At 39.6% G+C, this 14205-nt stretch overlaps 1 protein-coding gene across 1 annotated transcript in view; it reads left to right on the top strand.

The window, feature by feature from the left end:
- The window catches only part of ADAMTSL3 (ADAMTS like 3), a 538572-nt gene that overhangs the window by 106758 nt on the left and 417609 nt on the right, over positions 1-14205 (top strand). The gene's annotated exons all lie outside the window — the stretch shown is intronic.

A 14205-nucleotide genomic window follows, 5' to 3' on the forward strand; every position in this document is an offset into this window, starting at 1 on the left:
ACAAATGCTGAAGTGGGAATGACCCTGGCTGCTCCACAACAGAGAGACCAGGCTCGCTACTGGAATATGGACAGGTAAGTACATGACAGTACATGGACAGGTAAGTACATGACAGTACATGGACAGGTAAGTACATGACATTATCTTTTCATGCTTATTGTACTTGTTTAGCTTTATGTACCCCACTTTTAATATGTACAGCTCCATGGAATAAATAGCATAATAATAATAATGATAATAATAATAGGTGGAGGCTCTAGTTCTAAGTCAGTCTGCAGGACCCATTAACTCACTTTTGCAAAGTTTAAAAAAATCATATTTGAGTGCTGAGTTAACAGAGAGGAGAGATGAAAAACAAATACAGCTTGCCACAAAAATAGTAGAAAAATCCCTTCCCTTGCTGTGTTACTTTCTATAACTTTATTTTACTTACGTAATCATCAGGAGGAAATAGCAATGTTTTTCATCATCAAACCATTGCCTAACTGCCCATTTATTTATATGAGGTGTCATTTAATTCCACTAAAATGTGAAATTGAAAGCAACCAAGATCGGATTGGGTGAAGAGCATGAAAGCAGCTCAAAGCTAGAACTGTAAATACTACGGTGTTCTCTTCCCCTCTCCCACATGCCAGTGAAGGAGGCAATAATTCTCCAAAACTGGGGAAGAAATGCACATGTTCTAATGAAAAAGGGGACGTAAACCATTACAAGTCACATAAAGAAACAAGGGTGAAAATCAGTTCATGAAAGAGAGTCATAATCATTCATTCATTGACCCTGCACCCTCTCAGATACAGGAAATAAAACATCCTTTCACTATAAATCTACATTTAAAAAAAACAGTCAAACTGGGGAAGGATCGCTATATAAATCCTCAGTAAATATTTTTTAACATGCAAATAGCACATCACAGTAATATAATCATCTCCATCATTACATGCACAGGGTCAAGTACTGGAATGTGATATCAAATGAAAAGACCCATTGACCGCAATTGGAAATTTCACACAATATAAGCATTCTTTGCTCTGTAAAGGGAATTGTATGCTCCTATATACACACCAATGAGGTATAAATATTATCCCACTAGGTTTCACCCAATGGTTAAATGCATGAATTGAAGGATTCCTGCAACCGACAAAGTCTCCACAAATAGACTTTAAGCAGTTCTGAAAGTTTTCAGGCGTATCACTTCATCAGATAATAGTGGTAATACTTGAAGCATACCACAAATATCTTATACTAGCATATACTGGCAGATGAAATTACAGCGCTGGATGCCGTGAGTGACATTTTTCAATTTCCTCTGGACGTCCAGTAACTAAACATTCTTAGCAGATGGTGCACTGCCTGTATAAACCTTTGTGTTGGATAAACAATCATAAATGAATGCCTTTCCATGTAGGACTAAACGATATTGGCTTCTTAAGTAGTAATGGTAAAATGTTGCTGTGTGTCTTACACCTAGTGTTAGAACACGTGTTCATCATTTTGTTGTGCAAACACAGCCAAGTGTCCCTGTTTTGCTAAATTATAGTGGTAACCTGACCTTTTGGTCTCCAGCCAGTGGGTCAGTATATTGCTACTTCATTTTCTATGGGCCAAACTTGCAAAATGCAACTGGACCACAAGTAGCATTATAGTTTTATGCAAATAGTTCTATGTATGGAGATTTCTCATTTTCTTTATAGACTGAATGCTTTGGTTTTTCTTCAAGTGCAAAAAAATGCAATTCAGGTTGCAGATATCTGTTGTGATGGCACGGGTAACATCTCCAAGTAATGGAGGAAGCTGCATGGAACTCCTATTAGGAGCTATACATGTTCTGCTGTGAATATCTAAGACTAATTGCCCATTGCATCTGTTCACTTAGTCTAACATATACGCCAAGAAAAGCTCCTGATATACAGTATTTTTCACTATGCAGGTTTTAGAGGAGGAAATTAAGAACAAAAATATTTTTCATTGGACCTCAGATCAGACCCCCAGTCTTCATCAGACCGCCAAATCAGACCTCCAATCTTCATCAGACTGCAGATCAGACCCCCAATCTTTATCAGACCTCAGATCACACACCTCCAGTCTTCATCAGACCCCCAAATCAGACTCCAATCCTCATCATACCTTAGATAATAACCCCAATCTTTATCAGGCTGCAGATCAGAACCCCAATGTTCATCAGATCCTAATGCTCATTAGACCTCAGATGAGACCCCCAAATCATAACGCCAATCCTCATCAGACTTCAGATCAGACCCCCAATCATAATCAGACCTCAAATCAGACCCCCCAAGCATCATCAGACCCCTAATCCACATCAGACCTCAGATTAGGCCACCAAATCAGACCCCCAATCCTCATCAGACCTGAGATCAGACCCCCAAGTCAGACCCCCAATCCTCAGCAGGCCTCAAATCAGACCCCAACCCAGATAACATCTCATATCAGACCACCAAATCAGACCCCCAATCTTCATCAGACCTCAGATCAGATCACCAATCTTCATCAGACTTCAGATCAGACATAAAATAAATGAAAGAATTTATCCTCTCCTGCTCTGGACGGCACTATGCGCACTATGGCCTCACACTGTACACTGTCAGGACATGGCATGGTGCCGGTAGAAGACCAGGGAGTGGCGAATAAAACCAGCACCCGCTATATTCACCTCTCCCCATTCCTACTGTACTAATGAGCACTTCCATAATGGAAGCGTTTATTAGTATTCACTTCATAAGAAGCACTTTGGAGGAAAAAAGTGTGTCTTATGGAATGAAAAATATGGTATGTATTAACATTTCTTAAGGCACTCATTTACCACATAAAGACCGAAACAGTATGGTTTTGGTCTATATCTGGCTGGTATGCTATAAGAAAGGGCACGATAATGCATTTTCCTATATAGAGGGCCACCCCAGAAAAGTATACCGTACAGTATGCATTTTTACAATAGGACCCTATAGATGCCATCCATCACCGGACTCCATCAGATGTATATGTCATGAGCTTATACCCTCAATGGTAGGCTTAAACACAGTGGGGGTCATTTTTCAAACTGGTGTAAAATAGAACTGACTAAGTTGCCTATAGCAACTAATCAGATTCCACCTTTGGAAAATGAAAGGTGGAATCTGATTGGTTTCCATGGGCAACTAAGCTGGTTCTACTTTACACCAGTTTGATAAATCTCCCCCAATGTATCTATAACCTAAAATGGTCATGATCTGTAGTCATAAAAAGTTAGGTTTCATTGCACCAGTTATGTCAATCCAACCATAACTACAGTACAGGGTTGTCCTCTCTCTTTACTACAGTCAGTATTAAATACTCAAAGCAAGCAACAGATGATTAAGATGCATCAGAGTCCACCAAACAGCTTTATCTCAGTTACAAGAAAAGTATCATTTATACTGGAAATTATATATTGTATTTCTTGGAAAATATGCCAGATGTGAAAATTGAGCTTGTACCTAGGTTGTGTGGTGGAGTTGTGTATGCAAATAAATCCTTAGCTGGCTCCATGTACAAGGACTCTGACTTTAAAAACTAAGCTCTTAGCTATTTGAATGTCTAATAAACCATAAAATATTGTCATTTATCCAATTTCTTTGTACTGAGTTTGGCTCCTTAATGTGACTGATTTAATCTAAACATCCATTACTCATCATGTCATAAGCTTGGACCTCTACAGCAAAGCTTAGGACCCTTTTCAGATGACCATTAGGAAACTCATCCGTGTTCTGGCTGGATGAAGTCCACGTGAGGTCCTTGTGGAAAAAAAGGACAAAGTTACAATATGCTGTAGTTTTCCCTGCATAGATCAATGGTCATTGCCGGCATACGCCCTTGTGAGTGGACCTATTCAGTTCAGTCTGGGTGCTGTTTGTTCTAAACATCATCCAACCAAAAGTGCCATAAGGGTTATCTTCACATGGTATGGATTGGGCCTAGGCAAATTTGCTGTGGATTTTGCAGAAAATCCATGGCAGAAATACTGAAAGCTGGAACTCATATTTCTGCCGTGAATTGGCTTGCCAATCTGCATGGGTTACCACTTACCAGCCCTTTTCTTATTCAGTAGAGATAATCCTCAACTTTGGTCACGCTTTAGATTTTAAAATTCAGAGCACATTTATGATGATAGGGTCATAAAACATGTAAAACACGTGCATTGCTGACAGAATGCTGGTGAATCCTTAACATGTTAACATGACCTATGAAACCCATGCACCAAAGCAAGGAAAGATATCACTACGGAGGAAAAGGTGTTAGTATTCTTCACCAAATTGCATCCAAGTAGGATGTCTCTTGGTTTCCCAAGGCAAAGGCACTGTTGAATAAAATGTCACTAAAAAAGTACAAAATAATAAAAAAGTCAAAATATAAGTTACAGTAAGTTACAGCACTGACTATAGGAAGGCAATACCATGCAGGGTGTCTAATGTGGTTTTCTGGAAGGGCTCTATCTCTTTCGTACTTTGTTTCGTACCTTGTGCAGAGAATAAATTCCACAACATTTTCTTCTTCCGTGACAAAAAGAGTTTTGCTTCTCTTTTTCCATCTTGCTTATTGGCTGAACGTATGCACCACTGACAGATTTAATTAGTGATATTTAAGCATTTTAAAGGTTTTACGCACGGTGAGCCTGAGGAATGTGCTTTCCCTCAAAACATAACCTTTTCATACATAGGAAGATCCATCACTATTATTTGTTTATACATAATTAGAATTGGGAGAAGCTATGACAAAGTACTGTTTTTCAGCTATAATTTGATATGGGAAATTTGGACTAGTTGATACATTAGGGGGTATTGTAGCAACTTATCAACTGAATAATGCTATATTGATGGGGTCTGCCAGTCAGGGCCCACCACAGATCACCAGAATGAGACCTCAGACCCCCATTCCCCTCCAGCTGCAAGACGGATATTGAGTGGAGTCAAGCATGTGTCTTGCCTCTCCAGTCATACTCTGCCTAGCCGGAGTCTTGTGGCCCTAGTTCTAGTGATGGGTGGGAGTCCCCACAGTCAGACCCACAACAATCTAGGGGTTCGGTGTTAAATACTTATTGCCTGAACACCCCGTACTGTCACAGTGTTTCTCAAATGGTTTCACATGAGTTCTAGCTGTAGTAGTAGTTAAAGTGCTCCCAGGTCATATTTTAGTAACAGAGTTTTTTTCTGCCTCTTTTGCAGACTTCCTCTATGTTCACTGCTGAAAACTGGCTCTGTTTAAAGGGGTTGTCCAAGATAAGGAAAACATGTCTGCTTTCTTTGCAAAAGACAGGTGCGGCAGCCATGTTTTTCTTCTACTGGACAACCCCTTTAAATTGCATTTGCATTGTTGACAAGTAGGGAGGGCATTGCTTCTGTCGAACACTGCCTCTGTTCAATGGACTTTGTTGTTAGCCTGCTCTGTTATGGGGTCACTGCTGCAGGCTTGATACTTTAAAATGGGACTTTTCCACGCTGGGTTTGTAAGGGGAGACTGTAAAAGGGTTAATGTGATGAGAGCAAGGGATTGGGATCAAGGTAGCTGAACTTTTTTGGAGCACTGTGGCTGACTGTGTTATTAATACATAAGAGTACTGTAAAGCCTTCTTCCCCAGGATCACAGTTGCAGTATCTTGAAAACCAGACATTAGATTCCCTGGTGAATAATGGCCACTGCATCTAATTAGTTTGACACCCGCCCAACAAAACGAATAAATGTTACATCAATAAATGATATGTACCGGAAAATGGTGCAGATAAATACCTTAACAAGTGCAACAAAAAAACATCATACAGTTCTGGCGATGGAAAAAGAAAAAAGTTTACGAACTATGAACAAAAATAATCGGTCCGTAGGGCCCAAAATAGGCAGATCTTTAAGGGGTTAACATACAGTGCACTGGCACACAAATTTATGAGGTTTCCTACAACATTGTCATTAAAGGGGTACTCTGGTTTCATGATATTGATGAACTATTCTTAGGATAGGTCATCAATATCATATTTGTGGAGTCCTACTCTTAGCACTTCCGCCGATCAGCTATGACACTTGTGCAAGAGCTATGTCCTCTTCATTGTTTACGTGCATGCCATCTACATTGTAGTGGCGGTACTGTGTAGTACTGTACTGTTCACATGAATGAGAGAAGAAGGTGTAATTACTTTGCCCCACCTCTTCAGTGTAAATGGCGTGCAGGTAAACATTGATGAGGATGCAGCGCTTGCACAAGTCCTGTGACTGGGTGTTGTACTCCCACGAATCTGACGTAGATGACTTATCCAGAAGACAGGTTATGAAAACACCCTTTAATATTGTAGATTTAGAGGAATTAAACTAACAGAAATGTGTGACAGAAACAACACTATTGCTACATGACTACATGATCTCAAATGTGAACAGAAGAACATCGGAATTAGCCACACTGGGGCGATTTTTTTACATATACCGCTATGTGAAACACCAAGTTATTTCTCAAATCTTCTCATTAAGGGGTTGTTCACCACTGGAGACCTTTTCTGAAGACCACCAAGCATGGCCGATCCTGTGGTGATAATCATATTTGCCTTATCCCAGATGCTAAGTTCCTGTTCCATCGCTCCCCTGCTGATAGAAATGTGGTCAAATGCATCTATAGTGAGAATTTCACCCCTGGAGACTTTTTCTGCAGACTCCCCCACATGGCCAGACACACATAATCATACTCCATTGCTCCTCAGCCGGCTCTGAAGGTCCTGGGTCTCCCTGCATTAACATATGGTTTAATGATGGTTTGACTGGCAGCAGCATCCACATGACCCGCGTCAAACTGGATGTTGATGTGGTGAGACCTGAGACCCGCAGAGCCGGCTGAGGAGCAATGGAGTATGATTGCCACAGCGTGTCTGGCCATGTTGGGGAGTCTTCAGAAAAGGTCTCCAGGGGATAACTGCCCCTTTAACCCCATTTCCATTGTACTTTTCTATCAATGGCAATAAAGTTGACCAGCAATTTTAAGAAGTTATAGTGCGCATAGGAAACTTCCTTATGTAGCAGGGAGTGTGGGAATTCTCACTGTAGATGCATTTGACCCCTTTGTAGATATTCGATTTTCCTGTTGTTTGTAGCTTTGACACCTAGCTTTGCAACGCAAGGAAATAAAAGCCATATGGAATGTATATATTTCTTTTAGCACTCTGTAGAAAACGTGGCAGATTTTTTTCCTTTTTGTAAAAGTAACAAAATGTTTTTATTCTGAATCTGACTGCAACACCCTTCCAACCTTATAGCAGGATCTCCTCCACCTTAACATTAACCATACATTTGTGTCACTCCATAGAAATTAGTTGTTAAACACATCATACTTAAATAAGGGTTTACTGCTTCCTCCTAGAAAACATATGGAAAACCCCAAAGTGCTAAATTTATGAGATAAAAGTCAAGGATTCTCTCATTATTTGAGTGTTAGCAGTAGATCCATTGTGCAAAGCTTTTTAGGATGCAAGAAATATAAATACATTTCTTGTAAAATGACATTAGTCCAGAAGTAAATCAAATCTACTCTGGCATCGTTCCATAAGATTTTTCACAAAATATGGGCTTGCATTTATTGGCCTGTCACTTTTTCAGGTGCCTTGTAAATAGAGATGTTTGTATAACGCCAGTAGATGAGGAAATAGTATAGGAGGAAATGGAGCAAATTAAGATGCACTGTGGGGCTTCTGCAGTAAAATAGTCAGCCCGGAGACTCTAAATAACTGTACTCCTACATGGATAGGAACATTGTTTGTTGTAATTTATATATATTCTAGAACTGGCGCTTTCCCAAGATAGAGCATATTTATATTATGCTTTACATGTAAATTATGATGTTGTGTCTACCAGTGGAATTAGGAAACGGGTAACAGAGGTCTGTATAAACAAGAAAGATTTTTAGGATTTATTTCTCTAATAAATCTAGTCCTGATTTTCAACCAGTACTTCAGTTAATGCTCCTGTGTTGTCCTCTGCTGTCAGCTGCCGGTGACTGCTCTAAGAATTGTAACTTGGGGTAACTCCTGTAGCCAAGTCCACCCATCCTTGCATAATGCGTGAATAATTTGGATTGAAATAAAAAATAACATTGGGGTTGATAAAATGGAGATAAAATAGATCAAATTTGTAGATTTGAGGCAAAAAAATAGATTTTTATACTCAGAAATAGCCACCTTGGGTTAAAGTATCCCCATTTCAGAGATTAATGGCATTATTGATAAATAGGTGCAAGTCTCACCTTTGGGACTTTCGTCTATCTCCAAAATGCCCCCCCCCCTCCGAAGTGAAAGAGAGAGCACCGTGGAAGCACAGCCACCCTCCATTCACCGCTATGAGAATTCCAAAAATAGCTGAGCCAGTCGAATAGTGGTGAACGGATAGGTGACTGTGTATGTGTCGTTTGCTTTCCGTTTACAACTATGGGACTACCCGAAAATAGCCAAGTGTGCTTGTTTTTTTCTGTTAGAACGTTCACAGTATGGAATAAATAATAATATTTAATACTTTGGGAATTTTGGAATTCAGCAATGTCTATGATTGTTATTGTTTATTTTTAATTTGAGGAAAGGGAGGTGATAAAAAAAATTATATTTTAAAAAACTTTACATTTTTTCCCACTTTTTTTTAAGTCACCCTAGGGGACTTTAGCTTGCGATCATCTGATTGCTTCTCCCATAGACTGCATTGAATTACCATAGTAGCCTACGGGAGATTTGCTATGTTCCTTATGTTCTTATTTAAGGTACAATGACAGCAATTAATACCAGGTCATTTACATGAAGCAATTATGGTTAGATGTCAGAACTTTTATGGAGTTGTAATTGTAAATGTAATCCAAAGGGGATGTATCATGATAGGACTTTTGAAAGTCTAGAAGTTTTGCTTTGAGTTCGTGTTTGTAAAAGGTGTGCTAGATTTATGAGATATCAGATGAAATGTTTGATAAATTTGACAAATCCCTAAACCTAACACTTCTGTCAAATTTTCTATGTCATAGTCGACTTTTTGCTGCTACAGTATTTTAAAAAGTTGAAGAAAAATCTAGCATAAAGCAAGTTAACATACCTAACTTTACCCACTTTCCCATCCACTATTCAAAATTAGCCAGGGTGGTGTAAAATTACATTTGTGCCAAATTTTGTTATTTTATATGCCATAAAACGGAGGTACATATTTGATACATTCCCTCTGTTCTTGTCTAGGTGTTCCACGGCAAACTCCATTTTTGCCCTAATGTTCTTTCTAACACATTTCTGATATACACTCACCTAAAGAATTATTAGGAACACCATACTAATACGGTGTTGGACCCCCTTTTGCCTTCAGAACTGCCTTAATTCTATGTGGCATTGATTCAAGAAGGTGCTGATAGCATTCTTTGGAAATGTTGGCCCATATTGATAGGATAGCATCTTGCAGTTGATGGAGATTTGAGGGATGCACATCCAGGGCACGAAGCTCTCGTTCCACCACATCCCAAAGATGCTCTATTGGGTTGAGATCTGGTGACTGTGGGGGCCATTTTAGTACAGTGAACTCATTGTCATGTTCAAGAAACCAATTTGAAATGATTCGAGCTTTGTGACATGGTGCATTATCCTGCTGGAAGTAGCCATCAGAGGATGGATACATGTTCTCATTCTGTTTACGCCAAATTCGGACTCTACCATTTGAATGTCTCAACAGAAATCGAGGGGTCTTCTGCTGTTGTAGCCCATCCGCCTCAAGGTTGTGCGTGTTGTGGCTTCACAAATGCTTTGCTGCATACCTCGGTTGTAACGAGTGGTTATTTCAGTCAACGTTGCTCTTCTATCAGCTTGAATCAGTCGGCCCATTCTCCTCTGACCTCTAGCATCCACAAGGCATTTTTGCCCACAGGACTGCCGCAGTCTGGATGTTTTTCCCTTTTCACACCATTCTTTGTAAACCCTAGAAATGGTTGTGCGTGAAAATCCCAGTAACTGAGCAGATTGTGAAATACTCAGACCGGCCCGTCTGGCACCAACAACCATGCCACGCTCAAAATTGCTTAAATCACCTTTCTTTCCCATTCTGACATTCAGTTTGGAGTTCAGGAGATTGTCTTGACCAGGACCACACCCCTAAATGCATTGAAGCAACTGCCATGTGATTGGTTGACTAGATAATTGCATTAATGAGAAATAGAACAAGTGTTCCTAATAATTCTTTAGGTGAGTGTAGATGTTCAGTAGTAGACTTATACACTTTGACATTATTAGTGACAAGAGCTACCTGTAGGCTAGCATCTTGTGTTCCATTCATGGACTGAACTTTCTGTGACAGGGCTTATACAGACTAATTTGCCCATAGACTGCCATGGTAAATCATTGCAGTCTTAGGGAGAAGCGATCAGACAATCTCATGTTAAAGTCCCCTAAGAGGACTAAAAATTAGTGTAGAAAAGGGCTCATTTCCCCATTTTAAAAATAAGATAAATAGAAAATAAAGATCAAATCACTTCCCGATATTATAAAATAAAAATGAATTATAAAAAATAAAGATCATAGGCATCGCGGCATCCCAGAATACCAGAACTATTAAAATATAAACGTATTTACCCTGTACAGTGGATAGTGTAACGGAAAAAACATTTTTAGTCGCCTTACCTCCCCTCAAAAATTGAAATAAAAAGTGATCAAACAGTCCTACATAACTTAAAATGGTATTAATAAAATCTATAGATAGCCCCTGAAAATATATAATTAAGTTACGGAGGTCAGAATATGGCGATGCAAAGTAAAAAAAAAACATTTTTTTTAAGTTTATATATTTTTTTAAGTATTAAAACAGAAGAAAACTTATAAAAATGTGGTTATCATGTCAGTTGTACCATATAAGTCAGTGGTGGCGAACCTATGGCACTGGTGCCAGAGGCAGCACTCAGAGCCCGGTCTGTGAGCACCCGCACCCTGAAAAAAGTCTAAGGCATACCAATATGCCTTAGACTTTACCCGCCATTCATCAGCGCAGGGCGCACTATGTACAGCACAAGCAGCGCACTAAATGTAGGCAGGTTATTATAGCCAAATGATAAAGTGCATAGAAGATGTACTATATTGGACTGTAGTATTCAGGGTAAATTGCCGTGTTGGCACTTTGCGATAAATAAGTGGGTTTTTGGTTGAAGATTGGCACTCGGTCTCTAAAAGGTTTACCATCACTGATATAGGTAATGCCATAAAAACTAAACCCATAAAACTATGGCAGAATTTCTTTATGTAATATTAAATGATGCCAAAACAAATAACAACTTGTCCTGCAAAAAATAACAACAACCCTCATATGGCTATGTGAATGGAAAAACAAAAAAAGTTATGCAGGGAGTGAAAAATGGATATGTAAGAAAAACAGTGAAAGGGATACATTGCTGAACTAGACGGCGGCCTCTTCATTTTCAGGACCGGTGTTGGTCTTTGGCATTATACCATCTATTTAGAAGATGCTAATACACCTCAATGGCAGAAGGAAATGGCATATACCGGTAAGGGGTATTCACAACCTTTAGTTTTGCAGATTCAGTAGTGGTTGGTGCAACTGCACTATTTTCCTCCAAATTAACTGTTTGACAAATTATTTTAATGTCTATTTATGATTACAGTTACATGGTCTTTATTTTTATATAGTGTTTTCACAAAGATTAAATATGGATCTGTCCCCATGTTAAAAGATAATAAAGAAACCTTTACAAGAGGTGCCCTTTCTTTTTCACATGACAGTTTGTTGTCAGCTCTTTTATGCCATTTGTAGGTTTTGACTCTTTACCCTGCCTTTGATTGCACTTAGGCATGAACATTATCCCAGTGGCTTAGCTAGATCAGTGCTGTGGCGTAGCTGACCCAAAGTAAGTAGCATTAGCTCCTGATTTTTTAGTCTTGTTTGAAGCAGATGGGTCACATCTGTTTCATCACAGTGCTACAGCGGTATAATCATTGCTTATTACTTCTCTGCGGCAACACTCAGCAACATATTTATGCCAATTTTCTGTTCCAGATATGAATGACTAGAGCATGATTACATTGTACTAGGATGTCTCACAGGGTTGAAGCTCTCCGACTTGATTACTCCATAATATAGCCCATTCTACTGAAATACCGACCTCATCACTTTCATGTGGAAAGCAATCTCTTACTACCTTGGTCAAGTAGTATATATCCGGCATCATTAGCGTAGTAATGACCATACACTGAATTGGAAAACAAAGTCAGAACTGTGGAAACTATTAAGAGAACCACACCAAGTTGAAGTCTCAATAGTAATATCTATAAGTTGTGAGAATCAAGCGATGAACAGCACTCCTTGAAACAAATATGTGGTGGGTGCTCGTCTCCAGGGGGTGGTAAAATGTTCCCCCATGCAAATGTGTTAACAATGAAAATGAAAAATAAAAAAGGAGGCTTTTTTTCTTTATTTCTTTTTTTTAATTTTCATTGTTAGCAATATCTATAAGCGTTGCATACATTCAAGTGGTTATCTAAGACTAGGACAGACCTCACAGAGTGGCCGACCCACGGTGGTCATTACTGCTGAGTTTAGTTTCCATCACTCCAAGGCTGGCTTTTCATCTTCCGGCTGTGCAAAAATCAACTTCCTGTTGACGGGGAGGGGGAGTAGGGTGCATGTGACTGCTGCAGCCAATCACTGGCTGCAGTGGTGACCTGCTTCCCATGCATCACCCCCATTAATTTGCTGTTTGAAGAGAATGGAGCGCTCCTTCTTCACTGTTTACCTGCTTTCCATCAACATTGAACGGAAAGAAGTGTAACTACAACTGCTCCATCCTATTCAAGTTAAAGGGAAGAACTAGCTGTAATTACTCCTGCTCTCTGCTGTGAGCAGGTAAACAGGAGTGCTGCATTCTCTTCTCTTCATCCTCTTGGTGTTGGGAGTTGGACCTCCATCGATCTAATATTGATGACCAGTCATAAGCATAGGTCATCAATACCAAAAACAGGACAACCCTTTTAAAGGTCAGGCAGCATCAGTGGTTGGTCACAAAAGAAGTACTGCAGGTAGAATACTGTACCAGGTGCAAACCTAGTAGTCCGTTTGATGCTACTGTAACTGTTCCTATAAGCTATTATACAATACTAACTGTGCTACAAAAAGTAAAACTCCAGGTCACTAATGGGACAAAGCATGAGGTACAGCCAGCTGTCTTGGTGCTTGCAGTAATCGGGAAATCACGATAGATGTAAGATAGCTTCTCTAGTATTTTGAACAGCATATCTGCCTACAGTATGTATATGTATGTATGTGTGTGCGTGTATATATATATCTCCTGGCACCCCGACTGGGTACCTCCGTTGATGGTTGATCCTAGTGCTTCCCGAGGACTCCAAGCACTCTGCTCTACACTGTAACCACCACAGGAACAAGGAACAGGAACAGCTCTTACAAGAGTTATAGCCTGGGGAGTATACAGCATATAGAAATCCCCACACACATGAGACGAGGCTCTATGTTGAATGTAAAACAGGAACTCTTTAATGGGTTATTTTTCAGCCTTTTATGCAGGTCTCCTAGCAAGGGACACTCCCCCTGGGGCCCTTGTAGAAGACTGTGACAGGTTATATTTTAGCCAATCACATGCATTTACAGTATTGAAACCTTCCCAGCAATTGTACACAAAACCCCCTTCCCTCTGTCTGTAACGCAATACACAAAATACAATGGGCATTGTCTTTGACGCAATCAACAAAATACAATTACTAAAACACATTGCCTGTGATACAATTACCAAACATAATGGGCTAACTTAATCACTCACAGGCAGAAAACACACATTTTCCCCAAAACACAGAAAACACCTCAAAACCCCACATATCCCCATAATTTCCATGGATAGCTCTGATCTGGGTGAACAACATATCCAAAAATCACCCAGATCCGAGCAGGGGTTTCCGAATTCCATGAAAGTCACATTTGGCCGACCGCAAGCATGGCTTTCCTGCCCAAAACAGTTCCACAGATTTAAACTGTGCGGCCGGTCTGTCTTCTCCTTCAAAGTTAGTATATGGGCCATAATCCTGAGGTAAGAGGCTGGCAAACAGGCCCCTCCAAAACCAAGTGGCGAGTTTATTTTCGCCACAATATATATATATATATAGATATATATATAATTTTTTTCTGCTTGTCTTTTTTTTTTTTAACAATACCCAAACACAATTTAGTTTTAAT

The sequence above is a fragment of the Bufo bufo genome, chromosome 1, assembly GCF_905171765.1.
Source record: "Bufo bufo chromosome 1, aBufBuf1.1, whole genome shotgun sequence".
Lineage (NCBI taxonomy): Eukaryota > Metazoa > Chordata > Amphibia > Anura > Bufonidae > Bufo > Bufo bufo.